Source organism: Chenopodium album, chromosome 11 (genome assembly GCF_948465745.1).
Source record: "Chenopodium album chromosome 11, dcCheAlbu1.1, whole genome shotgun sequence".
NCBI lineage: Eukaryota > Viridiplantae > Streptophyta > Magnoliopsida > Caryophyllales > Amaranthaceae > Chenopodium > Chenopodium album.
In genome coordinates this window covers 31,801,573-31,817,788 of record NC_137844.1, presented here as the reverse complement: position 1 = coordinate 31,817,788, position 16,216 = coordinate 31,801,573, and the positions used below count along the sequence as shown (strand labels likewise).

Here is a 16,216-nt window from a genome sequence, read left to right as displayed (position 1 = left end):
AATTGGTTCCCTAAGCCAGCCGGCCAAGGGATCTAGTTCTAGGGCACGGCCACCAACTTTCCATCCCGTCTAACCTTCTTGACTTTAAAATATTCAAGTTGGTGAGCCTGGTCTGGGTGGACGGGTGGTTTGTATGGTCTATGATCCCCTCGGCCGAGTTGGATTGGCTTGGCATTAAACCGATTCATCCGCAAATTGAACTCTGTATCCTTGGTTTTGATGCGGTAGAACCGATTCTTCCAATCATGCCACTTCGACACACGGTCCATCACCACCATATAATCCTTTGTGGTGCTAAGTATGAACCATCCGTCCGTGTGCTTCTCGAGGCGGATCATTGCGTGCATCTCGCAGAAAACCGGGAAATCCGGCTTGAAGCCCTTACGGATGCACGTCACCAAGTACCTAAATATGTTCAACCAGCTGTTTGGCACCAGCTGAAAGAGGGAAATATTGTACTCGTCCAGTACTGTACGAATGAAGGGGTGAAGGGGGAAACGAAGTCCAACGTCTAAAGTAGCTCGGTAGACGCTGAATGATCTGCAGCACGGCCGCTCATCCTCCTAGGCGGCCACCGAAAGAGACCGTTTCGGGGCCTTAAGTTCAAATCCTTCTCCCAGCTGGAGAAACGCCTTATACTTGTCAAAGCCATCATTCAAGTAGGCTAAGGCCGTGTTACCCACCGTACAGGCGTACCGGTCCTTAAAGGTGTCTGCATTGGCAACGACCTCCTCGATCGTTGCCTCACCCTCAGCCGCATTCCCGCCTTCGGCCGTATCCACTGCCTCCTCTTCTCCAAGGTGAGCAGCAGATCAAAACTCAGTGGACAGAACTCTGTCCAGATCAGCATCCTCGGCTGAGCTCCTATTTCTAGAGCCGTGGCCGCCCCTAGAGACAGCTGCCTCTTTAGGAACTAAGAGACCCTTGCCCTTGTCCCTTGCAGCGGCCGCCTGATTTGTCGAAGAAGGGTTGCTGCGAGGTGGCAGGTCGGACGGCTAATTAATGATGACCCCAGTCCTAGGCCTGTCCGTTCTGCTATGTTGGAGATGGGATGGTGTAGGAACTAAGACGGACAGACCATAACTAGCCGCCCGAGAAAGGGAAGGAGGCCTCTCACGAGATAGCAACTCGGCTGCTTGCATGGCTGAGTTGGCATGTTGTGAAGACCTGAGTTCCGGGGTTGGCCCGGACACTCCCGCAGAAGAAGAGATGCCCTGTGCACGTTGACGCTCTTCAAAAGAAGCAAAAACATGAAGTCAGGCGGTCTTACCCCGCCTTTCTTGGCCTCCTTGGCCTCAACAACGGCTATCTTGGAGAGCGCACTTTCCTTGCGCAGCTGCGCTGCTGACTTAGCCGGAGTCTTAGCCGGGTCAACCATTCTCAAGGCGTCGGCTGCAAGTAGAAAAAAAAAAGTTAGAGAAAATCATAAAAAGATTGGAAGTATAAAATAAAAACTACAGAAAAGCCGGATGCAAGTGGATCTACCCTTGGAAAACATGGGGCTTAACCCACAGACAGACAGAAAGCATTCATCTTTGAAATAGTCCAGGTGGGGAATCCAGTTCTTTGGAACAATAATGTGAGTCCCATCCCCCAAGGGCTCAGTAGTGGTTTCGAAGAAACCCGGCTCCATTATTTGCTCCCGGGCCCTGGAAGAGAGTGCCGGGAGAGGGCATTTCCTGCCAAGGAGAACCGGTTCCTGATTATACCGGCGCAATGTCCGGTTGTGTCTTAGGGTTGGGGAGGAGATTAAATAAAATTTGTCCTTCCACTTGGACCACTTGGACACCTTGTCCAAGGTCATCAAATACTGAGGCAAGGTAGTAAGAGTATACCATGCCCCATGACCGCCTGGGGCCTTGCTCAAGTAGTGCATATGAGCAAAGGCAGAGAAACTGGGAGCAAGGTTCTGGAGCTCGCAGGCAGCAATATAGCTTAAAATGTTCACCCACGAGTTTGGGGTGAGCTGCCAGACTCCTAGATCATACCCCTTTAGGATTTTCCTAATCCCGGTATGGAGGGGGAACCGGAGGCCGGCTTCTATTACCGCCTCGTAGCAGACAAAATAGTTGTCTGCGTTTTCTATTTTGTCGTCCCAAGCCATCACTGCATCCAAGCGGAACGACAATATCCCACCCTTTTCCAAAGGGGTGCTTTTCTTTGAAAGCCCTGAAACCACTCTTCAGCAGGGCTATGTCACCCGGAAGCATCCTGATTTTCTTCGGTTCAGGGTTGTTAGCAACTTTCGCCGGTTGCTGATAGTCAGCCGCAAAATTATCTTGATCGGAGATAGAAGCCTCGGCTCCCGATCTTTCAGCGGCCTCATTACCGCCTGATCCCTCCCCAGATCCATTAGAGGAGGCGGCCTCTTCACCGTCTACCTCTCGTACGCTTAAGCTCCCGAAAGAAAAAGGAGCCTCTTCATCAGAATTACTGCTCTCCTCCATACCCTCATGTTCCCCATCCGGAACAACCTCGTCGGCAGGCACTTCCATAGTGCGCCGGCTCCTAGGCCTTCTGGCCGTCTGTTTGACTCTGGCCATTGTGTCCTGCACAGACACAAAGAGGGAGGAATTCGGGGATAAGCACAGCAGTTCCGACAGTCCAGAAAAGGCACCCCCTGTTCTAGACCCAGCCGTTCCGGGAGACCGGCTAAGTGTCCTAGGCAGCGCCGAGTGTGTGGATTGAGAGCTCATTTTATTTTATTTTTTTTAAAAAAAAAAACTATGTATACAGACGGAAAAAAGAATGTATACAAGTTGGAAAAGAAAAGCTAAAAATGGTACAGGCGGTTACCTTGCGTTTAACTCTGGAAACTCTGAAAACTGCTCCAGACGGTGACCGGGTGTTGCAAGGTTAGCACACGGAAATCTTGAGAATTTGATGCTGACGGAGTCAGAGAATCCCTTCAAAATAATCTCTTTCTCTCTCTAGAAAGTCAAATGAAAATGAAGTGAGAGAAAAAGGGGGGGGGGTAAACTTCTATTTATAGAAGGTGAAAAAGGGGGCATCCCGTTTGAATTTTAAACTTTACTAGCCGTTGTTACTGTTCACCTATGATAGGTGGACACGTGTCACAGGCCCCACGTGACCCCTGTGAGGGGCAAATGTTTAGGGTAAAAATTACCCTAGACAGGTGTCCCAATAAGAGAAGGCCACGTGTCAAGACCAGGATGACCCAAGTGGTCCCCCAGCCATCTGACACGTGGCACCTTCAGATAGATTCTAAAATGGCGGCCTTCAAGGGCCCAAATCCCAAAAAACCGCCGTAATTCGGCGCAGCCCACTAAGATCTAGGTCAAGTGACCTAGATAGAGGCGCACCTACCAATGACCCTATAAATAGGGAGATATTTCCCCATTTTGGGGACACATTCAATCATTTATTACACCTATGTTCTCTCTCATCAGAGAAACACCTGCTTGGAATCCAAGCAGATCCCCACCTAAATTTCCGCACTCTTTATTCTCTTTCAAGTTACTAACTTGATCTTCGGAGGCGGAGCTCCACCACTCGGAGTCTCCGTGTTTTTGCAGGTACAACTCGAGCCGGACCAGTCTTTGTGACGTAACTCTCCTGAGGGACAAAAACACCCAAAACACGTGTTATTTGGGTCATAAGGATTCCTAGGATTGACCAGACTACTGTCTGGATTTTCGGCCGCATGAAGATCATATGCAGGGACAGAGAAGAATAGGTGGAAGTGAGTAGGTACGCACTAGAAATGGACCCACTCCCTGAAGGAGACAACTCGTCTCCGTCCACTCTAGACTCCTCAGTCCCAGGCAGACGACCGGCCTCATGAGGAGAAACGGACGAAGTCGAGTGTTGAGCCAGATTTGAAAAAATAAATAACACAAAGGAAAAATAATGATACAAGTAAAGGTGAAGGGAAAGAAAACAGGCGGCCTACCTCTGTCTGTGTAGAAAACTCGAAGAGTTCTTGAAAAGTCTTGAGAGTTGATCGGAAAACTCAAAAATACGCCCCGAAAACTCAACAACACGGCGGAGCTCTTGAAGATTCAAAGAAAAAACACTTTCTCTCTCTAAAATCTCTGACCTCTCTCTAAAAATCTCAAAGTTCCAAAGTGTGAGAATGAGGTCAAAACCCCTGTATATATAGGGAAAATTTATGGGGGCATATCGGTAAATTCATCTTTCCCGCCTAAGGAAGCTGAACGGTTATAATTTGAAAATTTGACCTAGAATTTAAGGGGGCAAAAGGACAATGCTGTTAGAATGAACGGAAAAAGAGACGGCCAAATAACGGCGCGTCCGAAATGACGGACATAATAGACGGAACTAAAGCTTCCATCTCAATAGATAGACGTCCGCTTTCCCCCAAAAAAATTTAGGCGGCGTACCTTGTCCGCTTCCTTCTCAGAGCTAAGCGTCCTCTAGATCCTTAGGCGGACGAAAGCAGCATGCCAGCCTAAGACGGCCAACTTCGAATGGGGCGGACAGATCTATGCACCTCATCCGTCCGCCCAATCTCTGTATACCCATACGCTTTAAGGCAAGTGAAAAATCAGAGGAGGCGGCCGTTATCGTACGAGCCACCCCCTATGAGGGGCAAATTTTTATGGTAAAAATACCCCATGTACGTGGACCAATCCCGTAGCGGCACGTGGCCCAATCAAAGGGCGACACGTGTAGCTATGGGAAGATGACGCGTGTCGAAGGCATAAAAAGCCCTTGAAATCAGCATTAAAAAGGCCTTATTACATCATGGCCCAAATCCCGAGATATCTTCATGAAAGCCGCAAAACAGCGCCCCCCATACTACACGTGGCATCGCCTGATTGCGCAGCCAATCACGTCACGGAATTTTAGGGTACAAACCCTAAAGGGGCACAAACTCCCACCCCTATAAATACTCCAATCATTTATGATGGGAGGGGTGGATTACGACATTACATAAAAAGAGCATAAAATAGCTCCAACTTCTCTCTACTTTCTCTCTCTAGCCTTTCCGTTTTAGATCTCTAACTTGATCGTCGGAGGCGAATATTCCGGTAAAGGAATATTCGTTCATTTTGCAGGTGTCCGAGTCTCGTTGCCTGAAGAGCGTAACCAGTATCCGAGGAAATCTAAAAATACCCGAAACAAGATTCATGAATTTAATCTATCTGATTTCATGTTAAATTATGAATTTTTCGTGTTTAAATTATTTAATTTAAGAGTTAAATTGAATTAGGGATTAATTTCATGATGAACTCTAATTTTAAGATTAAATATGATTTAATTTTAAAAAATTGGACCACATTAAGTTAATTTAATTTTTTAACAAAAAATTTGTTTTAATTTAAATTAAAATCATAAAAAAAGGAGGTTTTTATGCGGCAGCCGCGGCTGGGTGGTGCAGCCACGGTGGCTTCCGTAGTTGGTGGTCCAGGTGGGAGGGTGGGGCGGGGCAGGAAGCTCGGGCAGCAGTAGCAGCAACAGAAGCACCGTGCAAGGGTTGCGTGACATTGCTGCTTCTGCCTTACGTCGCTGCTGTGCAGTGTACACCAGCATGGTGTACGACCACCATGGCTAGCTTTGGCTGGCCACACCACGGTGGTTGGCGCATATTTTGAAAAGATAAAAGATAAGTTTTAAATTTTGAAAAGATAAAAAAAATAAGTTTTAAATTTTGAAAAAAATTATTTATTTTAATAAAAATCATATTTTTTAAAATAAAAGATAAGTTTTAAATTTTGAAAAGATAATTGTCAAAAATTGAAGTTGCTAATTTTGATAAGTTTTGACAATTTTTGAGCAAAAGATTCTATATGGATAATAATTGATTAAATAATGAGATTATCCCATAATTATTTTAGGATATAATTGATTTAAAATATTGTGATTGGCTAAGCAATTAGGAAAGAATTTCCTAAGTTAGTTAGGATAATCATGGAAAATAAATATGATTTATCTTCCATAATTAAAATAAGATTTGTATATGTCATACCTAAAATAGAATATATGATATTTTATGATTGTTAATGAATAATATATAATATTATCTTATTGCAGTAACTTAATTAAATATGAGATATTTAGATGCCATGTTTCCTTAATTACGAACATTCGATGTTGTAGTTTAGGAAAGCATGATGAGTAATTTATTTTATGGCACTTTATATATGATGTTATTTATTGATATATATAGACTAGTATGACCCATAGATTTTAAATACGATTTGCGCATCATGACATATTTTTGTAATCTAAATACGGTTTGCGTACTGTTAAGTATTTTTGCAATTTATTTTATTTTATTTAAGTAGTAGATAGAATAGAATAGTATTACATGTTACAGTTGATCCAAGAAGCCAATGGGGTGAAGGCCCAAAGCAGCTAAATCGATGAGATCCATGAAGGTTCAAGTTGGAGTTTTGCTTTATTAGTTGTCTTAAGATTAAGGGGCCATACTATGTCTTGCTTTTATTTATGCATTAGTAGATTATGCATGTTATATTTTATTGATGCTTGTGATGATGCGCTAGAGTTCACTAAATTAATCACAAACATAAAGAATCTAGGTCCCGGTAATATTGAGGTTGCTTTTCTAATTAAAAACCCAATAAACCTTTGATATTTATGATAGGTCATGCCGAATCTGGGTGTCATTTTATATCTTGGGAGAGTTGGGGTAAATCAAGTTTTACAATTTTAATTGGTTATACTCAACAAGGTTACCTAAAGAGTTTAGAACCTTGATGCAAAGGGTAATAATTAAACATGTGATGGTTAATTATTCAACCAAGACTTACAAGAGTTGTAATCAGTAAAGAGTTTACTCACCTTGAAAATGTAATGGTTGATGGTAGGGCCAAAATCCGGTCAATTATTGCACAAATAAAGGGTCTTGGAATCACTTAATTCAAAATGGGATCATTTAAATTGAATGAAGTGTTTTAAATTTACCAATTTAATTCGCTTATGGTACTTTAAATTTATTAAACATAATTATTGAACTTTGCCTCGTTTTTTATTTTTGTTTATAGATGAATAGCTTTAACGACAACACTAATTTGCCAACCAAACTTAAAACAAGGCTAAATCTCAGAAACTTCAGGGAATGGGAAGAAGAGATAAGAAATGTTCTTAAGAGCCACAAGCTCGAGGCCTGACTATATATTCCCATTGAAAGAAGATTCACAGTGGGTTTCACTCCTGATAGGTACTTGAAAGATGTTTCAAATGCAGAGAAAATCAGGAATCTCATATTGGCATCTATTCCAACTTGTTAGAAGAGAAGGTTCAAGGATTATAAGTTAACCAAACTGCAAAAATGTCTACATGCTATCTGTCGAGGTGGCATTGGGGAATTAGGAAGTGGAGGCATCAACGACCAAAATGTTACAGAGGTCGTTAATTCGATCCCTTAAATATATTACTCCTGGATTGACAGTGTAAGGTTTGAGACTTACAATATTCACTTTAAGATAATGGTTAAGAAACTCATTCCTGGTCAGTCAGTTAAGAACCATGTAAAGGAACTGATTAATTTACTCAATCAGATGGACATCTTAGGGAGACTGTTTGATAATGACTTTGCACATGACACTATTCTATTTTCACTCCATGATGGATTTGATCTCGTCAAGATAATTCATGATGATGAAGGCTCGACAGTGATGCTTGTCAATCTAATGATCAACCATACAGATGAGTACTTAAATAAGGAGGGAAGCCAATGCTTCTATTGTCGTAAGTGGTCTTGCCACTTACCAGGTTGTCCCCACAACACACCAGTGAAGACGGAAAGTAAGGATTTGCCTAATGTTTTTGTTGTTAAAATTAATCTTACTTCTTCTTCCAATTAGGTATTCGATACCGGTTGTAGTGCTCACATTATTAATAACATGTAGGGCCTAAGAGAGAGTAGGAAGTTAGCTAAAGTGGAAATCACACTTCGAGTAGGAAATGGAGCAAAGGTTGCTGCACTTGCTATTGGAAATTATCACTTAAGACTTCTGTCTGGTCTTATTTTGGTCCTTAATAACTATTATAATGTCCCAACAATTACCAAGAACATTATTTCAGTTACTGTTTTAGATACTGAAGGTTTTTCTTTTGTAATAAGAGACAAAAGTTATTTTATTTCCAAAGAGAATATGTTATATGCTAACGCAAAATTGATTAATGGTTTGTATGTCTTGGATTATACAACTCATGTTTACAACATTGATCTAAAAAAGCGCAAAACAGATTAATTAAACCAAACCTATCTATGGCATTATAGGTTATGTCATATAAACCAATCGCACATCCAAAAATTACGAAAGGATGTACTCCTGACTTCATTTGATTATGAATCATTTGACAATTGTGAGTCATGCTTGTTAGGTAAGATGACCAAATCACCTTTTACTGGAAAAGGGTGAAAGCGCTAGTGACCTTTTGGGCCTCAAACATACAGACGTGTGTGGACCAATGAGTTTAAAGGCTAGAGGTGGTTTTAACTACTTCATTACTTTCACTGATGATTTAAGTATGTATGGCTATATCTATTTAATGAAGCACAAGTCGAAATCCTTTGAAAATTTCTAGGAATTCCAGAATGAGGTACAAAACCAGCTTAGGAAGACAATTAAAGCACTGCGATCCGATCATGGTGGTGAATATTTGACTCAAGAGTTTGATGATCATTTGAGGGATTGTGGAATACTTTCACAATTAACTCCTCCAAGAACACCACAATTAGATGGTGTGTTAGGAAGGAGGAATCGAACCTTGCTTGACATGGTTCGATCCATGATGAGCTTTACTGATTTCCACATATCGTTCTAGGGATATGCATTGAAAATAGTTGCGAACATACTAAACAGAAGCCCATCCAAAGTAGTTGAGATGACACCATATGAGTTATGGACTGGAAAAGTTCCAAAGTTGTCTTATCTCAAGATTTGGGGTTGTGAAGTCTATGTAAAACATTTACAAGGCGACAAACTTGGCCCTAAATCAAACAAGTGTTTCTTCGTGGGTTATCCCAAGGAGACAAAAGAGTATTACTTCTACAATCGCGCAGACAACAAAGTGTTTGTTGCTCGCGATGGCGTCTTTCTAGAAAGAGAATTTCTTTCTACATATTCAAGTGAGAGTAAAGTGGTTTTCTAGAAGAAATTCTAGATGACTAACAAATGGATGTTGATAACACCACATTAGAGGCGAGGGCGCATGAGTCAACTAATTCGACAAATCCTATGCTGGAGCAAGCTAATTTAACTAGCGAGACTCCTATTGTCCCACTTGAATCTAATTCTTGCAAAAATCTTCAAAGAGTTGAAGAGAATATTTCAATCGTTGCTCCTACCCCACGTAGGTCTGTCAGAATCAGAAACAAACAGTTTGTTGAGGTTCTGTTAATTGAGGATTCTAAAATCTTCCCATTGGAGAATGAAGAACCTTCAACCTACAAGTAAGCTTTGGTGAGCCCCAACTTAGATAAATGGCTTGAGGCCATGAAGTCCGAAATGTAATCGATGTCTGAAAATGCTGTGTAAACCCTGGTGGACTTTCCTAATAGGGTAAAACCTATAGGTTGCAAGTAGGTTTATAAGATTAAAAGAGACAATGATGGAAATTCCTTCATCTATAAAGAAAGACTCCAGTGGGAGCAGCTTAGTTTTCTTAGTCTTGTATGAAATACACAATTCTTAAATCAGTCAAGGAATGGTTGAAGGGTTGTTTCTCCATGTAACACTTGTGTGAAGCCGAGTACATTTTTGGAATCAAAAACCATCGAGACAGATCTCGAAGGATGATTGGACTAAGTCAAGAGACTTATATTGATAAGGTTCTTGACAGGTTTGAGATGCATAACTCTAAGAGAGGATTTCTCCCCATGTCTCATGGCATTACGCTCAGTAAATCTTAGTGCCCTTAAAAGCCAGAAGACTTGGGACATATGGCTAGTATACCTTATGCTTCTACACTAGAGTCTATTATATATGCCAAGATTTATACAAGGTGATGAGTGTCATTTATGGCACTCCTTTAGCCTCTTTTAGGATGATTTTACATGGCTTTTACTTTTCTTTTACCCCTTTTTCTTTAGCTTTACTTGTATTTTCTCTACTTTGCATTTTCTTTAGATGCTTTCTTATTTTCTTGCTTTTCTAGTTTATTTTGCATTTTCTTCTTTACTTGTTTGTTTTTATTTGATTCTAGGAAGTTGGTGATGTTCGAGAGGCTCAATGGAATTTCTCTCGGGTTTTCAAGCCAAAGTTATGTCCTGGTCCCTCCTTTTGAAGCCTAAAAGCAAAGGTGTGCAAGAGTCAAGGCTTCAAGGATGCACCCTCATACCTCGTAGACATGCAAGGGTAGTGTTGAACCCACCAAGATGGCTCCTAGAAACTGCCTATATCATCGTGCATCATCCGAAGCTCACGGGGTCATCTTCGAGTGCGTAAGAAGACATCCCCTGCTCCCATGGTGCAGCCGCGCATCTTCTAGGAGCGGTCGCGCACTCCCTCTCTTCCCTGTTTCCTTACCCATTTTGTAGCACCCGCGCATAGGAGCGAGAGGCCGCACCTTTTGAGGTCTCTTTTGGATGTCTAACTACCCTTAGTTACTTTTACTATATATAGATATTCTTCATTTTTAGAGAGAGGGAGATGATGCGTGCCATTTATGGCACTCTTAGGCTAGGTTTTCTTCTTATTTTTATACTCGTTTTTAGTCTTTTATTTCGTGTTTTTAGGGAATAATGCTTGATTTGTGTGTTTGTGTGTTAGTTTAGAGAAATGCGTGCTTTTAATGGTTTTCTTATTATTTTATTCATTTCTCGGCTATTTCTCTCGCTTCTCCGTTTCTTTGACTTGTTTTGTAGGTGTGTCGAGTTTCCCAGGATTTAATTATAAAGGAGGAAGCTTGAGCGCATTCAAGGAGGTTGATGGAGCTAAGTTCGAGAATCCAAGCATGCAGCTCAAGCAAACCAAGCTAGCTCCGCAAGCACAAGCACCTTGGAAGCAATGTTTTGGTTCGAAGTGTGCAAGTGCTTGAAGAATAAAAGGCTTCCCTCCTCGCGGGCATTTCCTCGAGTGCACCAATGATAGGGATGCTCGGGAGCGCAGAGATTAATCGAGCAAGCGAAGGAAGCAAGTCCACGAGCACCAAGCAGGGGTGAGCGCGCGCGGATGGTGGTGCGCGCGCGCAGACCCAGCTGTGTGCGTGCGCGCAGACCAAGCTGCGCGCGCGGCCTAGGTGGTGTGAGCGCACAGATCTTCTGTGGCCTGCTGTGCGTGCGCACGGTCTGCCCTGTTTCCCCTCGCTCGTTTTATTATAAATTAGCCTTGTCATTTCTATTTTAGAGGACGATTTTTAGATTAGTTTTTCAGACTTTCTCTCTCATATCTTAGCTTAGGTTGAGAGTTTCTCTCTCTAGTTTTAGGGATAGTTTAGGAGTAGTTTTAGAGAGAGAAAGTGAGGGATTTCAATGGTGGTTTAAGAGATTGAAGATCCAATGGTGACAATTGTAATGAAGATCTTCTTAATCAATCAATGAGCATTTCTCACTCTATCTCATCCTTATTGCTTTGTTCAATTTCATGTTTGTTTGGTTTAATCTTGATGTTTGATTCTTAATAGTGTAATTGTTCTTGATATTTTGTTGATTCTTGATTTCTTAGTTGTTTGTTGATAGATAATGATTCTTGAGCAGTTGTTTGGCTAGGAATTGGGTGAAACTTGTATGATTGATTGATTGTGATTAATTTGGGAATTGTGTTGATTGATTGTTGAGATTAAAGTGATTAATGAAGGTTTGCATGTGTGTAATTCGATTAGGCCTTGAGAATTATGCTAGATTGCATTGTAATTGCTAATGACACGACCAATTGATTTAGGAATTGCAATTATCGATTGGTTTGGATTGTGATTCTCTTAGTTTGTTATTCATAGTGAACCCTAGCTTAACGATTAGGAGATAGCTCTTTGATTCCAATTGATAGCTCTTATCATTAGTCTTCACAACCTTTGATTCGCATGATCTTCCCAAGTTGTTGCAATTATCATGATTGCTTGTTGATCCCCATTCCTAGTGTTTTATTTGTTTGATTGTTAGTTTGTTAGTTGTTATTATTCCTTCTTCACCTTCGACTTCGACCTAGCTTAGGCGCATAATTGAGAGTGCTTGAACATTACCGTTCCTTTGGGTTCGACCCTTGACTTACCTCTATACTCGTATTTAGGTTTGTTAAGTGTTTATAAATTTAGTTTGACTTAGGGAGGATTAGTAAACGACCTAGTTTTCCCCTAGTCAGGAGAATAGAGAATTAATTAGATCATCATAGAATTAATTTTTAGAGAGAGAAGCTCTTGATTTTGTGATATTATTCTTAGATTTTAGAGAGAGAAACTTGGTGTTTGATGATTGTGATATTGAGATCTTCATTCCTCTTTGACATTGATCAAAATTTTGTAAGAATCCCTTACTTTTCAATGCAATTTTATGTTTGATTTTGATATATTGTTGAATTTCTATTGTTTAGCTTGATTTTGATTGTTGATACTTGGATTATAATGTTGATGATGAGTTGATGATTTCTTTTGTTATGCTTTTAAATTTCACCATAATTAGTGAGTAGTTCCTTAATGAGTGGCATTTATGCCACTTTTCCACCCCTTTTCTCTAAGGATTCTCCCCTCATTTGCACTTGTTTGAGCCTCTTTAAGCGTTTTTACCTTAGTTTTGCTTTTTCCTTTCTTTTCTCGTGTTTCCTTTCTTTTTCCTTTTTGTTAGTTTTTCTAGCGCCTCTTCGTTGTTTTGTAGGTTTTTGGCCCTTTCGGATGAACCCTTGGATGCATGGCGAGGCATGGGAAGGAAATTTGATGCTCAAGGAAGGCACTAGAGCAAGGAGAAGAGTCGCGGGCGCGGAGCTGTAGGCTGCGGGCGCGGGTCGTTGTAAATGCAATCACCTCAAACTTTCTGTAGATGCTGAGCCGCGCCTCAGGAGGGGGCTCTCCTCAATGGCCCGCAGGCGCGGCACCTGGAGCCGCGAGCGCGGCTCTTCGAGGCTTCATTCCCCAGTTTGCTGGCCGCGGCCTCTCTTCAGCAGCAGATAGCATCTCTTTTCTTTGGCCGCGGGCGCGGGTTGCTGGGTTAAGCAACTCCGTACCCAGACTGGAGAGGGCGCGGCTGCTAGCTAGAGGGCTCTCCTAGGCATTTTATTTCCGTCTTTTATGATGCATATATATAGCCACCTATTTCAAGTTTGTAGGATCATCTATCTTATCAACATTTTAGCTTAATCTAGAGAGAAAAAACATTATTAGTCTTCATTGGTAGAGAGAGAAAGTGTGGTTTCTTCATTGATGAACTTGGATTTTGAAGAAGGAGTTTGTTCAATCCTTTGTAGACCTTTATCTTCAATTAATGAGCAATCTCTTACTCTTTCTCTTTACCTTTGTTTTTTATTTTGCTTATTTGCTTCGATTTTTCTTCTTTGCTTATTAATCATGTTGATGCTTATTGATTTGATGACTGATATTGTCTTCAATATGATTTGTGAGTAGTCACCTAGCCAAGGGTGTGGGGATGGTGTAGTTGCTAATTGTTCATGCTTATAATGTTGGGGTTATGTTAATGGTGATTAAAGTCTTTGCATGCTTGATATTCTTTGATCTTCTTGCAAGTGCGCATTGTTAGTTGATTAAAGGTGAATCTTTGCTAACAAGTAACAGAAGTTGACTTAGTTGAGATTCATTACTATCGATAGTTCTTTGATTGCACCTTCTAATATATGGTTCTAGTGTGGAAACATAGAGGCTATGTTAGGAGAAACCGATTAACCCCGGAAGGCGGTTAGATTGGGTCTTACTTCGATATTCATGCATGTTTAGTTTACCATTGATTTGCTACTTTGTTATTGCATGATCAAGCGGCATCTACATCTACCCTTTCCCTTGGTGCTTAGTTATATTAATTTTAATCCATTTCGTTCTTAGTTTAATCTCTTAGTTATTCACACTTCTTGTTCCAAGATAGCTTAGACTCTAGGTAATGAATGCGGTGTTTATGCATTTCTCCCTGTGGTTCGACCCCTCTACTTGCCCTATATTTGTAATAGGTTGAGTCGAGTGTTATAAATTGTATTTGATTTAGGTGTAGTTGTTTGACGGCACAATAATTACTTTATCAAATTAGCGTCGTTGCCGGGGAGACGGCTTCCATTGCTATTCCATTGCTTGTTTGAGACTATCTCATCTTTTATTTGTTAGTGTTTGCTACTTTTGTTACTTGTCAGTGCTTACGTTCTTCTTAGCTTTGTTGTATGAACAGAGGACGAATCCCGCTCAAGATCTTTGATTCCCATCGATCCAGAGCTAGAGAGGTCTTTGTCCCTACTTCGAAGAGAAGCAAGAGCAAGGAGTAGAAATTCTCACACTCCAACGAGAGAAGTAATAGAATTAGAAGATACTCCACCCTCTTCACCCTCAAGTGAAGAATTAGATAGCCCTAACTCATCATCGAGTTCGGAAATCAACCCTTTCTCAACCTATAAGTTCGAGAGTGAAGAAGGTTCTAAAATGGGAGATAATACGCATTTGAGTCGTCTTAGGGCCCTCGAAGCTTTTACAGCGCAAAGTGGGATCCTAACTTCTACTACTCAAGCCAACAATTTCGAGATCAAGCCTAATTTGATTGCTTTGATTAAGAGGAAACAATTCTCGGGTGGAAAGTTTGAGAGTCCTCATGAGCACTTAAAAGAGTTTGAGAAATATTGTGACACGGTAAAGGTCAATGGAGTGACTCAAGAATATATTCGCCTCAAAATGTTTCCATTTTCATTAATTGGGAGAGGTCTAGAATGGCTAGAGAAGGAGGTGCCCCCTAATTTTCTTACAACATGGGACCAAGTGACTACGTCTTTCTTGAGGAGGTTCTATAACCATAGGAAGACCGCTGAGGCTCGGTCTTCGATTCAAGGTTTTCGCCAAAAGAGTGGTGAGTCTCTAAGTGCGGCATGGGAACGATACAAAGAGCTTCAACATCAATGCCCACACCATGGGATACCCAAGTATCAACTCATTCAGACTTTCTATGGAGGTCTCACACCTCAAGGAAGAACAAGCCTAGACGCCGCGGTCGGCGGTCCAATCATGAACAAAGGAGAGCATGAAGTGGAGTGTATTATAGAGGAGGCCGCAAAGAAAAATGATGATTGGTATGAAGGAGAAAGGGATGCTACTTCTAGTAAGGCTGTTTATGCATTGGAGCAAGCCAACGCAATCAACAACCTTTCTACCCAAATCTCCAAAATGACCAACCCTCATGGTAATACCTCCCCTTCAACCAAGGGAGGCAATGGTATGGATACTTCCTCCTCCTCTTCTTATAATACAATGCCCCAAGGATGCATGTTTTGTTCTAATTGTGAAACCTATGATCATGATATCTCTCATTGTGTATATGCTTGTGAAGTTCAACCCCCTTCCCATGAACATGATGATAATATGGAAAATGTCAATGCTATGAATTTTGCTCCTAGAATGGGAAATGTAGGGAACTTGAGGCCAAACTCCAATCAAATGGGGAATTGGAATCAAGGTGGAAACTGTGGTTGGAACCAAGGTAGTGGTGGTTATGATAACCAATACCATGGTGGGGGAGGCCCTTCCAATTTCAATGGAAGAGGCTACTCTAACCAAAGGGGGTATGGTAATCAAAACCAATAACCTAATCCCCGATACCATGACCATCAAAATCAAAATTTTGGTGATCAAGGTAACATGGGAAATAATCAACAAAGCAATGTTCCTAACCAAGGCACCGGAGGCAATAGGGGCCAATTTGTTTCTAACTATGCCCAAACTAATAGGCCTCCGGGTTTCCATCAACCCCAACTTCCTCCACCTCAACAACCTCTTCAACTTGAAGCCCCTCCAATTGATCCCGTGATGGCTAAATTAGATGCTCTTTTGAAAATGCGTGAGGAGGATCAAAAGAAACATGAAGAGGCCCAAAAACGCACCAATGCTCACATGAAAATGCTTGAGACCCAAATTGCTCAACTTGCATCTAATTCATCCCCTTCTTTTTCTTCTTCTTCTTCTCACATCCCAAGTCAAGGAGTCAACCCAAAACCTTTGTATGCCGTGACAACTAGGAGTGGGAAGGTAGTAGGGAGTAACCCTTTAGTTGAGGAAGAACCCCAAGAAGAGGTGGAGTTAGAGAATGAGGGTGAAAAACCCAATGAGCCATTGAGTGTTGAAAAGGAAAAAA

The 16,216-nt window shown here is 41.4% G+C and overlaps 1 non-coding gene across 1 annotated transcript; it reads right to left on the bottom strand.

Annotated features, from left to right (window-relative positions):
* Positions 1-14,899: 14,899 nt before the first annotated feature.
* On the bottom strand, positions 14,900-15,005 carry LOC145569685 (small nucleolar RNA R71). The gene has a single exon (XR_014096241.1). It is a non-coding gene; the product is annotated as a small nucleolar RNA R71 (small nucleolar RNA).
* Between the last annotated feature and the right edge of the window lie 1,211 nt (positions 15,006-16,216).